At 45.9% G+C, this 17,077-nt stretch overlaps 13 non-coding genes across 13 annotated transcripts; 6 read left to right on the top strand and 7 right to left on the bottom strand.

The window, feature by feature from the left end:
* Nucleotides 1–539: 539 nt before the first annotated feature.
* TRNAH-AUG (transfer RNA histidin (anticodon AUG)) lies at nucleotides 540–612 on the bottom strand. Its single transcript has one exon. It is a non-coding gene; the product is annotated as a tRNA-His (tRNA).
* Nucleotides 613–1,391: 779 nt separating this feature from the next.
* Nucleotides 1,392–1,498, top strand: LOC138297776 (U6 spliceosomal RNA). Its single transcript, XR_011204316.1, has one exon. It is a non-coding gene; the product is annotated as a U6 spliceosomal RNA (small nuclear RNA).
* A 1,782-nt stretch (nucleotides 1,499–3,280) lies between these two features.
* TRNAH-AUG (transfer RNA histidin (anticodon AUG)) lies at nucleotides 3,281–3,353 on the bottom strand. Its single transcript has one exon. It is a non-coding gene; the product is annotated as a tRNA-His (tRNA).
* Nucleotides 3,354–4,132: 779 nt separating this feature from the next.
* On the top strand, nucleotides 4,133–4,239 carry LOC138297864 (U6 spliceosomal RNA). Its single transcript, XR_011204401.1, has one exon. It is a non-coding gene; the product is annotated as a U6 spliceosomal RNA (small nuclear RNA).
* A 1,782-nt stretch (nucleotides 4,240–6,021) lies between these two features.
* TRNAH-AUG (transfer RNA histidin (anticodon AUG)) lies at nucleotides 6,022–6,094 on the bottom strand. The gene has a single exon. It is a non-coding gene; the product is annotated as a tRNA-His (tRNA).
* A 779-nt stretch (nucleotides 6,095–6,873) lies between these two features.
* Nucleotides 6,874–6,980, top strand: LOC138297865 (U6 spliceosomal RNA). Its single transcript, XR_011204402.1, has one exon. It is a non-coding gene; the product is annotated as a U6 spliceosomal RNA (small nuclear RNA).
* A 1,782-nt stretch (nucleotides 6,981–8,762) lies between these two features.
* On the bottom strand, nucleotides 8,763–8,835 carry TRNAH-AUG (transfer RNA histidin (anticodon AUG)). Its single transcript has one exon. It is a non-coding gene; the product is annotated as a tRNA-His (tRNA).
* Nucleotides 8,836–9,614: 779 nt separating this feature from the next.
* Nucleotides 9,615–9,721, top strand: LOC138297777 (U6 spliceosomal RNA). The gene has a single exon (XR_011204317.1). It is a non-coding gene; the product is annotated as a U6 spliceosomal RNA (small nuclear RNA).
* A 1,782-nt stretch (nucleotides 9,722–11,503) lies between these two features.
* On the bottom strand, nucleotides 11,504–11,576 carry TRNAH-AUG (transfer RNA histidin (anticodon AUG)). Its single transcript has one exon. It is a non-coding gene; the product is annotated as a tRNA-His (tRNA).
* Nucleotides 11,577–12,354: 778 nt separating this feature from the next.
* LOC138297778 (U6 spliceosomal RNA) lies at nucleotides 12,355–12,461 on the top strand. The gene has a single exon (XR_011204318.1). It is a non-coding gene; the product is annotated as a U6 spliceosomal RNA (small nuclear RNA).
* Nucleotides 12,462–14,243: 1,782 nt separating this feature from the next.
* Nucleotides 14,244–14,316, bottom strand: TRNAH-AUG (transfer RNA histidin (anticodon AUG)). Its single transcript has one exon. It is a non-coding gene; the product is annotated as a tRNA-His (tRNA).
* A 779-nt stretch (nucleotides 14,317–15,095) lies between these two features.
* LOC138297866 (U6 spliceosomal RNA) lies at nucleotides 15,096–15,202 on the top strand. The gene has a single exon (XR_011204403.1). It is a non-coding gene; the product is annotated as a U6 spliceosomal RNA (small nuclear RNA).
* A 1,782-nt stretch (nucleotides 15,203–16,984) lies between these two features.
* Nucleotides 16,985–17,057, bottom strand: TRNAH-AUG (transfer RNA histidin (anticodon AUG)). The gene has a single exon. It is a non-coding gene; the product is annotated as a tRNA-His (tRNA).
* Between the last annotated feature and the right edge of the window lie 20 nt (nucleotides 17,058–17,077).

Raw genomic sequence — 17,077 nt, forward strand, 5'->3', positions numbered from 1 at the left:
AGAGTAGTATTACTGATGAGCATTAAACTGCAGCCTACTGATTAAAAAATCACAATAGATGAAAAAGTGCAAGGTCTACATAGGGTTCAAACCTGCAGTCTTCAGATCCAAAAGAAGGCATGTTATCTCTTTCACCAGGAGCCTTTTCACATGGGGCTTCTTTCTATAATTTTCAAGAGAGTTCTAAAAGGTGGGTGTCTTGAACAGTTGTTCCTAAAAATCCTGCACAACCAATTTTTTAGACCCCTGCGACCCGCATCTTGACCCTTGAAGTAAAACTATTTTCACTCCAGAAAACAAATGTTGTGAAGTTTTCCTCCCTTGTTCAAAAAGCTTAGGCTTGGGAAACATTCAAAGGTCAGGCTCATAGAATCCAGGACAATCATTAAACTTTCTACTAGCCACAGTTGCTATCACAGCCTCCTTACCACGGAACGATTGTTGGATACATCCCGCACCAGAATGTTAATCCTACAAGAAGACTGAGATAATTAAGAACTCAAGTGCAATTACATGAAAAAAGGGACCGGCAACCCTTCCGAGCCAGATAGGAGTCGAACCTACAATCTTCTGATCCATAGTCAGAAGCGTTATCCATTGCGCCACTGGCCCCATATAAGAGCACTTTCCCCCTTCTCCTTCAGGGAGTGCTAGAGAATGCGCGCCCTCGCGTGTGTGTGTGTCTGTGTTTTAAAACGTCATTCTATCACAATATGTAACCACATTTACAACGCACACTGAAGCTGCAAGTGAACTTACCTGCCCCCCTGAAATTACGTTCTGTCAGGTTTTCGTAACTTACACCAAGGACCCTAGGAGAGAAAAGGACACAAGTGCCAGACCAAGCAGACCCAGCAGCAAAGAAACATTTTGAATAAGCATTAGTTTCTTACAGAGTCTGGTTCAACATCATCGTTTCCAGAGCTGTAAGGGGCTGAGCCTGAGGATTCCTTAGTAAGCAGGCCAGTACAACACTAAAGCGTTTATTATTCAAATACAGGTGAAAATTAAGACACCTTTTCATATGCTCTCTCTGCCCTGGAACCCACCACAACACCATCCCACTCCCACAAGCCATCACCTAGCCTACTGTGCAGCTGACTCACCTTTTCCATCAACGTTCCCCAGGAAGTGTGATGTCACAATGCTCTTTGCCTGTAGTCTGGACCATGAGCCTTTGCAACCTGGCGTAATGAAGATGCTTACAATGTGTGAAGATTTGGACCACAAATATAGGGAATAGAAGTGGATTGTTAGGCCTCATGCCTTATTGCCATGTGTCTCAGAATTGAATGCTTACTGGACCATCCAATCAGCGCTTTCAGGCCACCCTACGTCTGAAGACTGCAGATTCAGGGAGTGTATATACATTGAAGGCTCACCCATGAAGTGTGCTTGCTTCGGCGGCACATATACTAAAATTGGAACGATACAGAGAAGATTAGCATGGCCCCTGCGCAAGGATGACACGCAAATTCGTGAAGCGTTCCATATTTTTAACAGCTTTCGAGAGAGAAAGGTCCTTTGTTTGCAAGTCTTCTAGTAATAATAAAGCAACTTCCAGTGCCTTCCTTCCCATTTGTATTTTTGAATTGGCCGCCCCTCAACATTCTTAAGGTGTTAACCGCTCCTGCAGGCCAATGCCAGTGCCCAGCTGCATTTAGCAAGGAAGACTTCAGCACTTCAGTGACCTTTCTTTCTATTTTCCAGCCTCCCTGTCATTATCCTTTACCCCGTCCCCCAACTCTATACTGTTGCCAGTGACGCATTGCTTTGTGGGAAGCTGGGCAGAGCAGAGAGAAGGGCAGGGCCTATGCAAATGAGGGCCTCTGGGCCATATGGGGACCCCCTTTTCAGCAGGACTGCTAAAGTAAGCCTTGCCACCAGATTGCTTGGTGAAGCTGGAAATACCAGGCCAGGTGAGGCACTGGGTTCTATCGGTCCATTGAGGACCCATTGGGCCGGCCTCCCTCAGTTTCTGAGGTCCAAGAAATGTTCACCCTGCACCCTTTTAGAGAGGTTTTGGCCGATCGTGGCCGATCGGGGATGGGAGGGGCAGAAGGCAGAAAGAGCACAATGCTCTTGAAGCTGCTCTAATCCACCTCTCTCCCCGCCTTGGGTTCCATCTGGGTGTGTCAGGTGTTTGCCCATGGATAACAAGGAACTGGCTCAGTGCATTATGATTCTCACAAAATTAAAAGGGCCATCTATCAAGTGCTAACTCAAACACACTACACACTCTGGCACACATCTGTGTTAACAACCTTTATACCTTGTTTGAAGGATCAAGGACCCCTGTTGAAATCCCAGACCCGCGCACCCCTTGAGGGTGAACGCTTGGCTGTTTCAAAATTCAGTTTTACTGGGGGGTTATGATGGACTTTTCAAGACCCACGTCTGGGCAACATTTGAAATCATTCCCCCCATTTCTCTCAGAAATGCCTATGGTTCGGGGAGTAGTTGCTCCACAATCTTTCTCTTCCACCAATCAGTAGTATTTCCTTGAGAGCTGTTTACTATATTGAATCTTTGGAGGTAAATGTTCCTTTCATCTGCAAGCAGGCTCTTTTTAAGAATGTTTGCCATCATAGGCAGTGTAACTTTTCGCCCCCTACCTAGGCATTCTAATTCTCTTCCACCAAATCAAAGACATTGCCTCATTGTGCATATAATTGTGTGCCCGCCGTCCCCTGCTTTGTTATTGAGGCTGCCATCAATCGAATGACATCTGCCTGTGCCCAAGAGTAGTATTACTGATGAGCATTAAACTGCAGCCTACTGATAAAAAAATCACAATAGATGAAAAAGTGCAAGGTCTACATAGGGTTCAAACCTGCAGTCTTCAGATCCAAAAGAAGGCATGTTATCTCTTTCACCAGGAGCCTTTTCACATGGGGCTTCTTTCTATAATTTTCAAGAGAGTTCTAAAAGGTGGGTGTCTTGAACAGTTGTTCCTAAAAATCCTGCACAACCAATTTTTTAGACCCCTGCGACCCGCATCTTGACCCTTGAAGTAAAACTATTTTCACTCCAGAAAACAAATGTTGTGAAGTTTTCCTCCCTTGTTCAAAAAGCTTAGGCTTGGGAAACATTCAAAGGTCAGGCTCATAGAATCCAGGACAATCATTAAACTTTCTACTAGCCACAGTTGCTATCACAGCCTCCTTACCACAGAACGATTGTTGGATACATCCCGCACCGGAATGTTAATCCTACAAGAAGACTGAGATAATTAAGAACTCAAGTGCAATTACATGAAAAAAGGGACCGGCAACCCTTCCGAGCCAGATAGGAGTCGAACCTACAATCTTCTGATCCATAGTCAGAAGCGTTATCCATTGCGCCACTGGCCCCATATAAAAGCACTTTCCCCCTTCTCCTTCAGAGAGTGCTAGAGAATGCGCGCCCTCGCGTGTGTGTGTGTCTGTGTTTTAAAACGTCATTCTATCACAATATGTAACCACATTTACAACGCACACTGAAGCTGCAAGTGAACTTACCTGCCCCCCTGAAATTACGTTCTGTCAGGTTTTCGTAACTTACACCAAGGACCCTAGGAGAGAAAAGGACACAAGTGCCAGACCAAGCAGACCCAGCAGCAAAGAAACATTTTGAATAAGCATTAGTTTCTTACAGAGTCTGGTTCAACATCATCGTTTCCAGAGCTGTAAGGGGCTGAGCCTGAGGATTCCTTAGTAAGCAGGCCAGTACAACACTAAAGCGTTTATTATTCAAATACAGGTGAAAATTAAGACACCTTTTCATATGCTCTCTCTGCCCTGGAACCCACCACAACACCATCCCACTCCCACAAGCCATCACCTAGCCTACTGTGCAGCTGACTCACCTTTTCCATCAACGTTCCCCAGGAAGTGTGATGTCACAATGCTCTTTGCCTGTAGTCTGGACCATGAGCCTTTGCAACCTGGCGTAATGAAGATGCTTACAATGTGTGAAGATTTGGACCACAAATATAGGGAATAGAAGTGGATTGTTAGGCCTCATGCCTTATTGCCATGTGTCTCAGAATTGAATGCTTACTGGACCATCCAATCAGCGCTTTCAGGCCACCCTACGTCTGAAGACTGCAGATTCAGGGAGTGTATATACATTGAAGGCTCACCCATGAAGTGTGCTTGCTTCGCCGGCACATATACTAAAATTGGAACGATACAGAGAAGATTAGCATGGCCCCTGCGCAAGGATGACACGCAAATTCGTGAAGCGTTCCATATTTTTAACAGCTTTCGAGAGAGAAAGGTCCTTTGTTTGCAAGTCTTCTAGTAATAATAAAGCAACTTCCAGTGCCTTCCTTCCCATTTGTATTTTTGAATTGGCCGCCCCTCAACATTCTTAAGGTGTTAACCGCTCCTGCAGGCCAATGCCAGTGCCCAGCTGCATTTAGCAAGGAAGACTTCAGCACTTCAGTGACCTTTCTTTCTATTTTCCAGCCTCCCTGTCATTATCCTTTACCCCGTCCCCCAACTCTATACTGTTGCCAGTGACGCATTGCTTTGTGGGAAGCTGGGCAGAGCAGAGAGAAGGGCAGGGCCTATGCAAATGAGGGCCTCTGGGCCATATGGGGACCCCCTTTTCAGCAGGACTGCTAAAGTAAGCCTTGCCACCAGATTGCTTGGTGAAGCTGGAAATACCAGGCCAGGTGAGGCACTGGGTTCTATCGGTCCATTGAGGACCCATTGGGCCGGCCTCCCTCAGTTTCTGAGGTCCAAGAAATGTTCACCCTGCACCCTTTTAGAGAGGTTTTGGCCGATCGTGGCCGATCGGGGATGGGAGGGGCAGAAGGCAGAAAGAGCACAATGCTCTTGAAGCTGCTCTAATCCACCTCTCTCCCCGCCTTGGGTTCCATCTGGGTGTGTCAGGTGTTTGCCCATGGATAACAAGGAACTGGCTCAGTGCATTATGATTCTCACAAAATTAAAAGGGCCATCTATCAAGTGCTAACTCAAACACACTACACACTCTGGCACACATCTGTGTTAACAACCTTTATACCTTGTTTGAAGGATCAAGGACCCCTGTTGAAATCCCAGACCCGCGCACCCCTTGAGGGTGAACGCTTGGCTGTTTCAAAATTCAGTTTTACTGGGGGGTTATGATGGACTTTTCAAGACCCACGTCTGGGCAACATTTGAAATCATTCCCCCCATTTCTCTCAGAAATGCCTATGGTTCGGGGAGTAGTTGCTCCACAATCTTTCTCTTCCACCAATCAGTAGTATTTCCTTGAGAGCTGTTTACCATATTGAATCTTTGGAGGTAAATGTTCCTTTCATCTGCAAGCAGGCTCTTTTTAAGAATGTTTGCCATCATAGGCAGTGTAACTTTTCGCCCCCTACCTAGGCATTCTAATTCTCTTCCACCAAATCAAAGACATTGCCTCATTGTGCATATAATTGTGTGCCCGCCGTCCCCTGCTTTGTTATTGAGGCTGCCATCAATCGAATGACATCTGCCTGTGCCCAAGAGTAGTATTACTGATGAGCATTAAACTGCAGCCTACTGATAAAAAAATCACAATAGATGAAAAAGTGCAAGGTCTACATAGGGTTCAAACCTGCAGTCTTCAGATCCAAAAGAAGGCATGTTATCTCTTTCACCAGGAGCCTTTTCACATGGGGCTTCTTTCTATAATTTTCAAGAGAGTTCTAAAAGGTGGGTGTCTTGAACAGTTGTTCCTAAAAATCCTGCACAACCAATTTTTTAGACCCCTGCGACCCGCATCTTGACCCTTGAAGTAAAACTATTTTCACTCCAGAAAACAAATGTTGTGAAGTTTTCCTCCCTTGTTCAAAAAGCTTAGGCTTGGGAAACATTCAAAGGTCAGGCTCATAGAATCCAGGACAATCATTAAACTTTCTACTAGCCACAGTTGCTATCACAGCCTCCTTACCACAGAACGATTGTTGGATACATCCCGCACCGGAATGTTAATCCTACAAGAAGACTGAGATAATTAAGAACTCAAGTGCAATTACATGAAAAAAGGGACCGGCAACCCTTCCGAGCCAGATAGGAGTCGAACCTACAATCTTCTGATCCATAGTCAGAAGCGTTATCCATTGCGCCACTGGCCCCATATAAAAGCACTTTCCCCCTTCTCCTTCAGAGAGTGCTAGAGAATGCGCGCCCTCGCGTGTGTGTGTGTCTGTGTTTTAAAACGTCATTCTATCACAATATGTAACCACATTTACAACGCACACTGAAGCTGCAAGTGAACTTACCTGCCCCCCTGAAATTACGTTCTGTCAGGTTTTCGTAACTTACACCAAGGACCCTAGGAGAGAAAAGGACACAAGTGCCAGACCAAGCAGACCCAGCAGCAAAGAAACATTTTGAATAAGCATTAGTTTCTTACAGAGTCTGGTTCAACATCATCGTTTCCAGAGCTGTAAGGGGCTGAGCCTGAGGATTCCTTAGTAAGCAGGCCAGTACAACACTAAAGCGTTTATTATTCAAATACAGGTGAAAATTAAGACACCTTTTCATATGCTCTCTCTGCCCTGGAACCCACCACAACACCATCCCACTCCCACAAGCCATCACCTAGCCTACTGTGCAGCTGACTCACCTTTTCCATCAACGTTCCCCAGGAAGTGTGATGTCACAATGCTCTTTGCCTGTAGTCTGGACCATGAGCCTTTGCAACCTGGCGTAATGAAGATGCTTACAATGTGTGAAGATTTGGACCACAAATATAGGGAATAGAAGTGGATTGTTAGGCCTCATGCCTTATTGCCATGTGTCTCAGAATTGAATGCTTACTGGACCATCCAATCAGCGCTTTCAGGCCACCCTACGTCTGAAGACTGCAGATTCAGGGAGTGTATATACATTGAAGGCTCACCCATGAAGTGTGCTTGCTTCGCCGGCACATATACTAAAATTGGAACGATACAGAGAAGATTAGCATGGCCCCTGCGCAAGGATGACACGCAAATTCGTGAAGCGTTCCATATTTTTAACAGCTTTCGAGAGAGAAAGGTCCTTTGTTTGCAAGTCTTCTAGTAATAATAAAGCAACTTCCAGTGCCTTCCTTCCCATTTGTATTTTTGAATTGGCCGCCCCTCAACATTCTTAAGGTGTTAACCGCTCCTGCAGGCCAATGCCAGTGCCCAGCTGCATTTAGCAAGGAAGACTTCAGCACTTCAGTGACCTTTCTTTCTATTTTCCAGCCTCCCTGTCATTATCCTTTACCCCGTCCCCCAACTCTATACTGTTGCCAGTGACGCATTGCTTTGTGGGAAGCTGGGCAGAGCAGAGAGAAGGGCAGGGCCTATGCAAATGAGGGCCTCTGGGCCATATGGGGACCCCCTTTTCAGCAGGACTGCTAAAGTAAGCCTTGCCACCAGATTGCTTGGTGAAGCTGGAAATACCAGGCCAGGTGAGGCACTGGGTTCTATCGGTCCATTGAGGACCCATTGGGCCGGCCTCCCTCAGTTTCTGAGGTCCAAGAAATGTTCACCCTGCACCCTTTTAGAGAGGTTTTGGCCGATCGTGGCCGATCGGGGATGAGAGGGGCAGAAGGCAGAAAGAGCACAATGCTCTTGAAGCTGCTCTAATCCACCTCTCTCCCCGCCTTGGGTTCCATCTGGGTGTGTCAGGTGTTGGCCCATGGATAACAAGGAACTGGCTCAGTGCATTATGATTCTCACAAAATTAAAAGGGCCATCTATCAAGTGCTAACTCAAACACACTACACACTCTGGCACACATCTGTGTTAACAACCTTTATACCTTGTTTGAAGGATCAAGGACCCCTGTTGAAATCCCAGACCCGCGCACCCCTTGAGGGTGAACGCTTGGCTGTTTCAAAATTCAGTTTTACTGGGGGGTTATGATGGACTTTTCAAGACCCACGTCTGGGCAACATTTGAAATCATTCCCCCCATTTCTCTCAGAAATGCCTATGGTTCGGGGAGTAGTTGCTCCACAATCTTTCTCTTCCACCAATCAGTAGTATTTCCTTGAGAGCTGTTTACTATATTGAATCTTTGGAGGTAAATGTTCCTTTCATCTGCAAGCAGGCTCTTTTTAAGAATGTTTGCCATCATAGGCAGTGTAACTTTTCGCCCCCTACCTAGGCATTCTAATTCTCTTCCACCAAATCAAAGACATTGCCTCATTGTGCATATAATTGTGTGCCCGCCGTCCCCTGCTTTGTTATTGAGGCTGCCATCAATCGAATGACATCTGCCTGTGCCCAAGAGTAGTATTACTGATGAGCATTAAACTGCAGCCTACTGATTAAAAAATCACAATAGATGAAAAAGTGCAAGGTCTACATAGGGTTCAAACCTGCAGTCTTCAGATCCAAAAGAAGGCATGTTATCTCTTTCACCAGGAGCCTTTTCACATGGGGCTTCTTTCTATAATTTTCAAGAGAGTTCTAAAAGGTGGGTGTCTTGAACAGTTGTTCCTAAAAATCCTGCACAACCAATTTTTTAGACCCCTGCGACCCGCATCTTGACCCTTGAAGTAAAACTATTTTCACTCCAGAAAACAAATGTTGTGAAGTTTTCCTCCCTTGTTCAAAAAGCTTAGGCTTGGGAAACATTCAAAGGTCAGGCTCATAGAATCCAGGACAATCATTAAACTTTCTACTAGCCACAGTTGCTATCACAGCCTCCTTACCACGGAACGATTGTTGGATACATCCCGCACCGGAATGTTAATCCTACAAGAAGACTGAGATAATTAAGAACTCAAGTGCAATTACATGAAAAAAGGGACCGGCAACCCTTCCGAGCCAGATAGGAGTCGAACCTACAATCTTCTGATCCATAGTCAGAAGCGTTATCCATTGCGCCACTGGCCCCATATAAGAGCACTTTCCCCCTTCTCCTTCAGGGAGTGCTAGAGAATGCGCGCCCTCGCGTGTGTGTGTGTCTGTGTTTTAAAACGTCATTCTATCACAATATGTAACCACATTTACAACGCACACTGAAGCTGCAAGTGAACTTACCTGCCCCCCTGAAATTACGTTCTGTCAGGTTTTCGTAACTTACACCAAGGACCCTAGGAGAGAAAAGGACACAAGTGCCAGACCAAGCAGACCCAGCAGCAAAGAAACATTTTGAATAAGCATTAGTTTCTTACAGAGTCTGGTTCAACATCATCGTTTCCAGAGCTGTAAGGGGCTGAGCCTGAGGATTCCTTAGTAAGCAGGCCAGTACAACACTAAAGCGTTTATTATTCAAATACAGGTGAAAATTAAGACACCTTTTCATATGCTCTCTCTGCCCTGGAACCCACCACAACACCATCCCACTCCCACAAGCCATCACCTAGCCTACTGTGCAGCTGACTCACCTTTTCCATCAACGTTCCCCAGGAAGTGTGATGTCACAATGCTCTTTGCCTGTAGTCTGGACCATGAGCCTTTGCAACCTGGCGTAATGAAGATGCTTACAATGTGTGAAGATTTGGACCACAAATATAGGGAATAGAAGTGGATTGTTAGGCCTCATGCCTTATTGCCATGTGTCTCAGAATTGAATGCTTACTGGACCATCCAATCAGCGCTTTCAGGCCACCCTACGTCTGAAGACTGCAGATTCAGGGAGTGTATATACATTGAAGGCTCACCCATGAAGTGTGCTTGCTTCGGCGGCACATATACTAAAATTGGAACGATACAGAGAAGATTAGCATGGCCCCTGCGCAAGGATGACACGCAAATTCGTGAAGCGTTCCATATTTTTAACAGCTTTCGAGAGAGAAAGGTCCTTTGTTTGCAAGTCTTCTAGTAATAATAAAGCAACTTCCAGTGCCTTCCTTCCCATTTGTATTTTTGAATTGGCCGCCCCTCAACATTCTTAAGGTGTTAACCGCTCCTGCAGGCCAATGCCAGTGCCCAGCTGCATTTAGCAAGGAAGACTTCAGCACTTCAGTGACCTTTCTTTCTATTTTCCAGCCTCCCTGTCATTATCCTTTACCCCGTCCCCCAACTCTATACTGTTGCCAGTGACGCATTGCTTTGTGGGAAGCTGGGCAGAGCAGAGAGAAGGGCAGGGCCTATGCAAATGAGGGCCTCTGGGCCATATGGGGACCCCCTTTTCAGCAGGACTGCTAAAGTAAGCCTTGCCACCAGATTGCTTGGTGAAGCTGGAAATACCAGGCCAGGTGAGGCACTGGGTTCTATCGGTCCATTGAGGACCCATTGGGCCGGCCTCCCTCAGTTTCTGAGGTCCAAGAAATGTTCACCCTGCACCCTTTTAGAGAGGTTTTGGCCGATCGTGGCCGATCGGGGATGGGAGGGGCAGAAGGCAGAAAGAGCACAATGCTCTTGAAGCTGCTCTAATCCACCTCTCTCCCCGCCTTGGGTTCCATCTGGGTGTGTCAGGTGTTTGCCCATGGATAACAAGGAACTGGCTCAGTGCATTATGATTCTCACAAAATTAAAAGGGCCATCTATCAAGTGCTAACTCAAACACACTACACACTCTGGCACACATCTGTGTTAACAACCTTTATACCTTGTTTGAAGGATCAAGGACCCCTGTTGAAATCCCAGACCCGCGCACCCCTTGAGGGTGAACGCTTGGCTGTTTCAAAATTCAGTTTTACTGGGGGGTTATGATGGACTTTTCAAGACCCACGTCTGGGCAACATTTGAAATCATTCCCCCCATTTCTCTCAGAAATGCCTATGGTTCGGGGAGTAGTTGCTCCACAATCTTTCTCTTCCACCAATCAGTAGTATTTCCTTGAGAGCTGTTTACTATATTGAATCTTTGGAGGTAAATGTTCCTTTCATCTGCAAGCAGGCTCTTTTTAAGAATGTTTGCCATCATAGGCAGTGTAACTTTTCGCCCCCTACCTAGGCATTCTAATTCTCTTCCACCAAATCAAAGACATTGCCTCATTGTGCATATAATTGTGTGCCCGCCGTCCCCTGCTTTGTTATTGAGGCTGCCATCAATCGAATGACATCTGCCTGTGCCCAAGAGTAGTATTACTGATGAGCATTAAACTGCAGCCTACTGATAAAAAAATCACAATAGATGAAAAAGTGCAAGGTCTACATAGGGTTCAAACCTGCAGTCTTCAGATCCAAAAGAAGGCATGTTATCTCTTTCACCAGGAGCCTTTTCACATGGGGCTTCTTTCTATAATTTTCAAGAGAGTTCTAAAAGGTGGGTGTCTTGAACAGTTGTTCCTAAAAATCCTGCACAACCAATTTTTTAGACCCCTGCGACCCGCATCTTGACCCTTGAAGTAAAACTATTTTCACTCCAGAAAACAAATGTTGTGAAGTTTTCCTCCCTTGTTCAAAAAGCTTAGGCTTGGGAAACATTCAAAGGTCAGGCTCATAGAATCCAGGACAATCATTAAACTTTCTACTAGCCACAGTTGCTATCACAGCCTCCTTACCACAGAACGATTGTTGGATACATCCCGCACCGGAATGTTAATCCTACAAGAAGACTGAGATAATTAAGAACTCAAGTGCAATTACATGAAAAAAGGGACCGGCAACCCTTCCGAGCCAGATAGGAGTCGAACCTACAATCTTCTGATCCATAGTCAGAAGCGTTATCCATTGCGCCACTGGCCCCATATAAAAGCACTTTCCCCCTTCTCCTTCAGAGAGTGCTAGAGAATGCGCGCCCTCGCGTGTGTGTGTGTCTGTGTTTTAAAACGTCATTCTATCACAATATGTAACCACATTTACAACGCACACTGAAGCTGCAAGTGAACTTACCTGCCCCCCTGAAATTACGTTCTGTCAGGTTTTCGTAACTTACACCAAGGACCCTAGGAGAGAAAAGGACACAAGTGCCAGACCAAGCAGACCCAGCAGCAAAGAAACATTTTGAATAAGCATTAGTTTCTTACAGAGTCTGGTTCAACATCATCGTTTCCAGAGCTGTAAGGGGCTGAGCCTGAGGATTCCTTAGTAAGCAGGCCAGTACAACACTAAAGCGTTTATTATTCAAATACAGGTGAAAATTAAGACACCTTTTCATATGCTCTCTCTGCCCTGGAACCCACCACAACACCATCCCACTCCCACAAGCCATCACCTAGCCTACTGTGCAGCTGACTCACCTTTTCCATCAACGTTCCCCAGGAAGTGTGATGTCACAATGCTCTTTGCCTGTAGTCTGGACCATGAGCCTTTGCAACCTGGCGTAATGAAGATGCTTACAATGTGTGAAGATTTGGACCACAAATATAGGGAATAGAAGTGGATTGTTAGGCCTCATGCTTATTGCCATGTGTCTCAGAATTGAATGCTTACTGGACCATCCAATCAGCGCTTTCAGGCCACCCTACGTCTGAAGACTGCAGATTCAGGGAGTGTATATACATTGAAGGCTCACCCATGAAGTGTGCTTGCTTCGGCGGCACATATACTAAAATTGGAACGATACAGAGAAGATTAGCATGGCCCCTGCGCAAGGATGACACGCAAATTCGTGAAGCGTTCCATATTTTTAACAGCTTTCGAGAGAGAAAGGTCCTTTGTTTGCAAGTCTTCTAGTAATAATAAAGCAACTTCCAGTGCCTTCCTTCCCATTTGTATTTTTGAATTGGCCGCCCCTCAACATTCTTAAGGTGTTAACCGCTCCTGCAGGCCAATGCCAGTGCCCAGCTGCATTTAGCAAGGAAGACTTCAGCACTTCAGTGACCTTTCTTTCTATTTTCCAGCCTCCCTGTCATTATCCTTTACCCCGTCCCCCAACTCTATACTGTTGCCAGTGACGCATTGCTTTGTGGGAAGCTGGGCAGAGCAGAGAGAAGGGCAGGGCCTATGCAAATGAGGGCCTCTGGGCCATATGGGGACCCCCTTTTCAGCAGGACTGCTAAAGTAAGCCTTGCCACCAGATTGCTTGGTGAAGCTGGAAATACCAGGCCAGGTGAGGCACTGGGTTCTATCGGTCCATTGAGGACCCATTGGGCCGGCCTCCCTCAGTTTCTGAGGTCCAAGAAATGTTCACCCTGCACCCTTTTAGAGAGGTTTTGGCCGATCGTGGCCGATCGGGGATGGGAGGGGCAGAAGGCAGAAAGAGCACAATGCTCTTGAAGCTGCTCTAATCCACCTCTCTCCCCGCCTTGGGTTCCATCTGGGTGTGTCAGGTGTTTGCCCATGGATAACAAGGAACTGGCTCAGTGCATTATGATTCTCACAAAATTAAAAGGGCCATCTATCAAGTGCTAACTCAAACACACTACACACTCTGGCACACATCTGTGTTAACAACCTTTATACCTTGTTTGAAGGATCAAGGACCCCTGTTGAAATCCCAGACCCGCGCACCCCTTGAGGGTGAACGCTTGGCTGTTTCAAAATTCAGTTTTACTGGGGGGTTATGATGGACTTTTCAAGACCCACGTCTGGGCAACATTTGAAATCATTCCCCCCATTTCTCTCAGAAATGCCTATGGTTCGGGGAGTAGTTGCTCCACAATCTTTCTCTTCCACCAATCAGTAGTATTTCCTTGAGAGCTGTTTACTATATTGAATCTTTGGAGGTAAATGTTCCTTTCATCTGCAAGCAGGCTCTTTTTAAGAATGTTTGCCATCATAGGCAGTGTAACTTTTCGCCCCCTACCTAGGCATTCTAATTCTCTTCCACCAAATCAAAGACATTGCCTCATTGTGCATATAATTGTGTGCCCGCCGTCCCCTGCTTTGTTATTGAGGCTGCCATCAATCGAATGACATCTGCCTGTGCCCAAGAGTAGTATTACTGATGAGCATTAAACTGCAGCCTACTGATAAAAAAATCACAATAGATGAAAAAGTGCAAGGTCTACATAGGGTTCAAACCTGCAGTCTTCAGATCCAAAAGAAGGCATGTTATCTCTTTCACCAGGAGCCTTTTCACATGGGGCTTCTTTCTATAATTTTCAAGAGAGTTCTAAAAGGTGGGTGTCTTGAACAGTTGTTCCTAAAAATCCTGCACAACCAATTTTTTAGACCCCTGCGACCCGCATCTTGACCCTTGAAGTAAAACTATTTTCACTCCAGAAAACAAATGTTGTGAAGTTTTCCTCCCTTGTTCAAAAAGCTTAGGCTTGGGAAACATTCAAAGGTCAGGCTCATAGAATCCAGGACAATCATTAAACTTTCTACTAGCCACAGTTGCTATCACAGCCTCCTTACCACAGAACGATTGTTGGATACATCCCGCACCGGAATGTTAATCCTACAAGAAGACTGAGATAATTAAGAACTCAAGTGCAATTACATGAAAAAAGGGACCGGCAACCCTTCCGAGCCAGATAGGAGTCGAACCTACAATCTTCTGATCCATAGTCAGAAGCGTTATCCATTGCGCCACTGGCCCCATATAAAAGCACTTTCCCCCTTCTCCTTCAGAGAGTGCTAGAGAATGCGCGCCCTCGCGTGTGTGTGTGTCTGTGTTTTAAAACGTCATTCTATCACAATATGTAACCACATTTACAACGCACACTGAAGCTGCAAGTGAACTTACCTGCCCCCCTGAAATTACGTTCTGTCAGGTTTTCGTAACTTACACCAAGGACCCTAGGAGAGAAAAGGACACAAGTGCCAGACCAAGCAGACCCAGCAGCAAAGAAACATTTTGAATAAGCATTAGTTTCTTACAGAGTCTGGTTCAACATCATCGTTTCCAGAGCTGTAAGGGGCTGAGCCTGAGGATTCCTTAGTAAGCAGGCCAGTACAACACTAAAGCGTTTATTATTCAAATACAGGTGAAAATTAAGACACCTTTTCATATGCTCTCTCTGCCCTGGAACCCACCACAACACCATCCCACTCCCACAAGCCATCACCTAGCCTACTGTGCAGCTGACTCACCTTTTCCATCAACGTTCCCCAGGAAGTGTGATGTCACAATGCTCTTTGCCTGTAGTCTGGACCATGAGCCTTTGCAACCTGGCGTAATGAAGATGCTTACAATGTGTGAAGATTTGGACCACAAATATAGGGAATAGAAGTGGATTGTTAGGCCTCATGCCTTATTGCCATGTGTCTCAGAATTGAATGCTTACTGGACCATCCAATCAGCGCTTTCAGGCCACCCTACGTCTGAAGACTGCAGATTCAGGGAGTGTATATACATTGAAGGCTCACCCATGAAGTGTGCTTGCTTCGCCGGCACATATACTAAAATTGGAACGATACAGAGAAGATTAGCATGGCCCCTGCGCAAGGATGACACGCAAATTCGTGAAGCGTTCCATATTTTTAACAGCTTTCGAGAGAGAAAGGTCCTTTGTTTGCAAGTCTTCTAGTAATAATAAAGCAACTTCCAGTGCCTTCCTTCCCATTTGTATTTTTGAATTGGCCGCCCCTCAACATTCTTAAGGTGTTAACCGCTCCTGCAGGCCAATGCCAGTGCCCAGCTGCATTTAGCAAGGAAGACTTCAGCACTTCAGTGACCTTTCTTTCTATTTTCCAGCCTCCCTGTCATTATCCTTTACCCCGTCCCCCAACTCTATACTGTTGCCAGTGACGCATTGCTTTGTGGGAAGCTGGGCAGAGCAGAGAGAAGGGCAGGGCCTATGCAAATGAGGGCCTCTGGGCCATATGGGGACCCCCTTTTCAGCAGGACTGCTAAAGTAAGCCTTGCCACCAGATTGCTTGGTGAAGCTGGAAATACCAGGCCAGGTGAGGCACTGGGTTCTATCGGTCCATTGAGGACCCATTGGGCCGGCCTCCCTCAGTTTCTGAGGTCCAAGAAATGTTCACCCTGCACCCTTTTAGAGAGGTTTTGGCCGATCGTGGCCGATCGGGGATGAGAGGGGCAGAAGGCAGAAAGAGCACAATGCTCTTGAAGCTGCTCTAATCCACCTCTCTCCCCGCCTTGGGTTCCATCTGGGTGTGTCAGGTGTTGGCCCATGGATAACAAGGAACTGGCTCAGTGCATTATGATTCTCACAAAATTAAAAGGGCCATCTATCAAGTGCTAACTCAAACACACTACACACTCTGGCACACATCTGTGTTAACAACCTTTATACCTTGTTTGAAGGATCAAGGACCCCTGTTGAAATCCCAGACCCGCGCACCCCTTGAGGGTGAACGCTTGGCTGTTTCAAAATTCAGTTTTACTGGGGGGTTATGATGGACTTTTCAAGACCCACGTCTGGGCAACATTTGAAATCATTCCCCCCATTTCTCTCAGAAATGCCTATGGTTCGGGGAGTAGTTGCTCCACAATCTTTCTCTTCCACCAATCAGTAGTATTTCCTTGAGAGCTGTTTACTATATTGAATCTTTGGAGGTAAATGTTCCTTTCATCTGCAAGCAGGCTCTTTTTAAGAATGTTTGCCATCATAGGCAGTGTAACTTTTCGCCCCCTACCTAGGCATTCTAATTCTCTTCCACCAAATCAAAGACATTGCCTCATTGTGCATATAATTGTGTGCCCGCCGTCCCCTGCTTTGTTATTGAGGCTGCCATCAATCGAATGACATCTGCCTGTGCCCAAGAGTAGTATTACTGATGAGCATTAAACTGCAGCCTACTGATAAAAAAATCACAATAGATGAAAAAGTGCAAGGTCTACATAGGGTTCAAACCTGCAGTCTTCAGATCCAAAAGAAGGCATGTTATCTCTTTCACCAGGAGCCTTTTCACATGGGGCTTCTTTCTATAATTTTCAAGAGAGTTCTAAAAGGTGGGTGTCTTGAACAGTTGTTCCTAAAAATCCTGCACAACCAATTTTTTAGACCCCTGCGACCCGCATCTTGACCCTTGAAGTAAAACTATTTTCACTCCAGAAAACAAATGTTGTGAAGTTTTCCTCCCTTGTTCAAAAAGCTTAGGCTTGGGAAACATTCAAAGGTCAGGCTCATAGAATCCAGGACAATCATTAAACTTTCTACTAGCCACAGTTGCTATCACAGCCTCCTTACCACAGAACGATTGTTGGATACATCCCGCACCGGAATGTTAATCCTACAAGAAGACTGAGATAATTAAGAACTCAAGTGCAATTACATGAAAAAAGGGACCGGCAACCCTTCCGAGCCAGATAGGAGTCGAACCTACAATCTTCTGATCCATAGTCAGAAGCGTTATCCATTGCGCCACTGGCCCCATATAAAAGCACTTTCCCC

The sequence above is a fragment of the Pleurodeles waltl genome, chromosome 5, assembly GCF_031143425.1.
Source record: "Pleurodeles waltl isolate 20211129_DDA chromosome 5, aPleWal1.hap1.20221129, whole genome shotgun sequence".
Lineage (NCBI taxonomy): Eukaryota > Metazoa > Chordata > Amphibia > Caudata > Salamandridae > Pleurodeles > Pleurodeles waltl.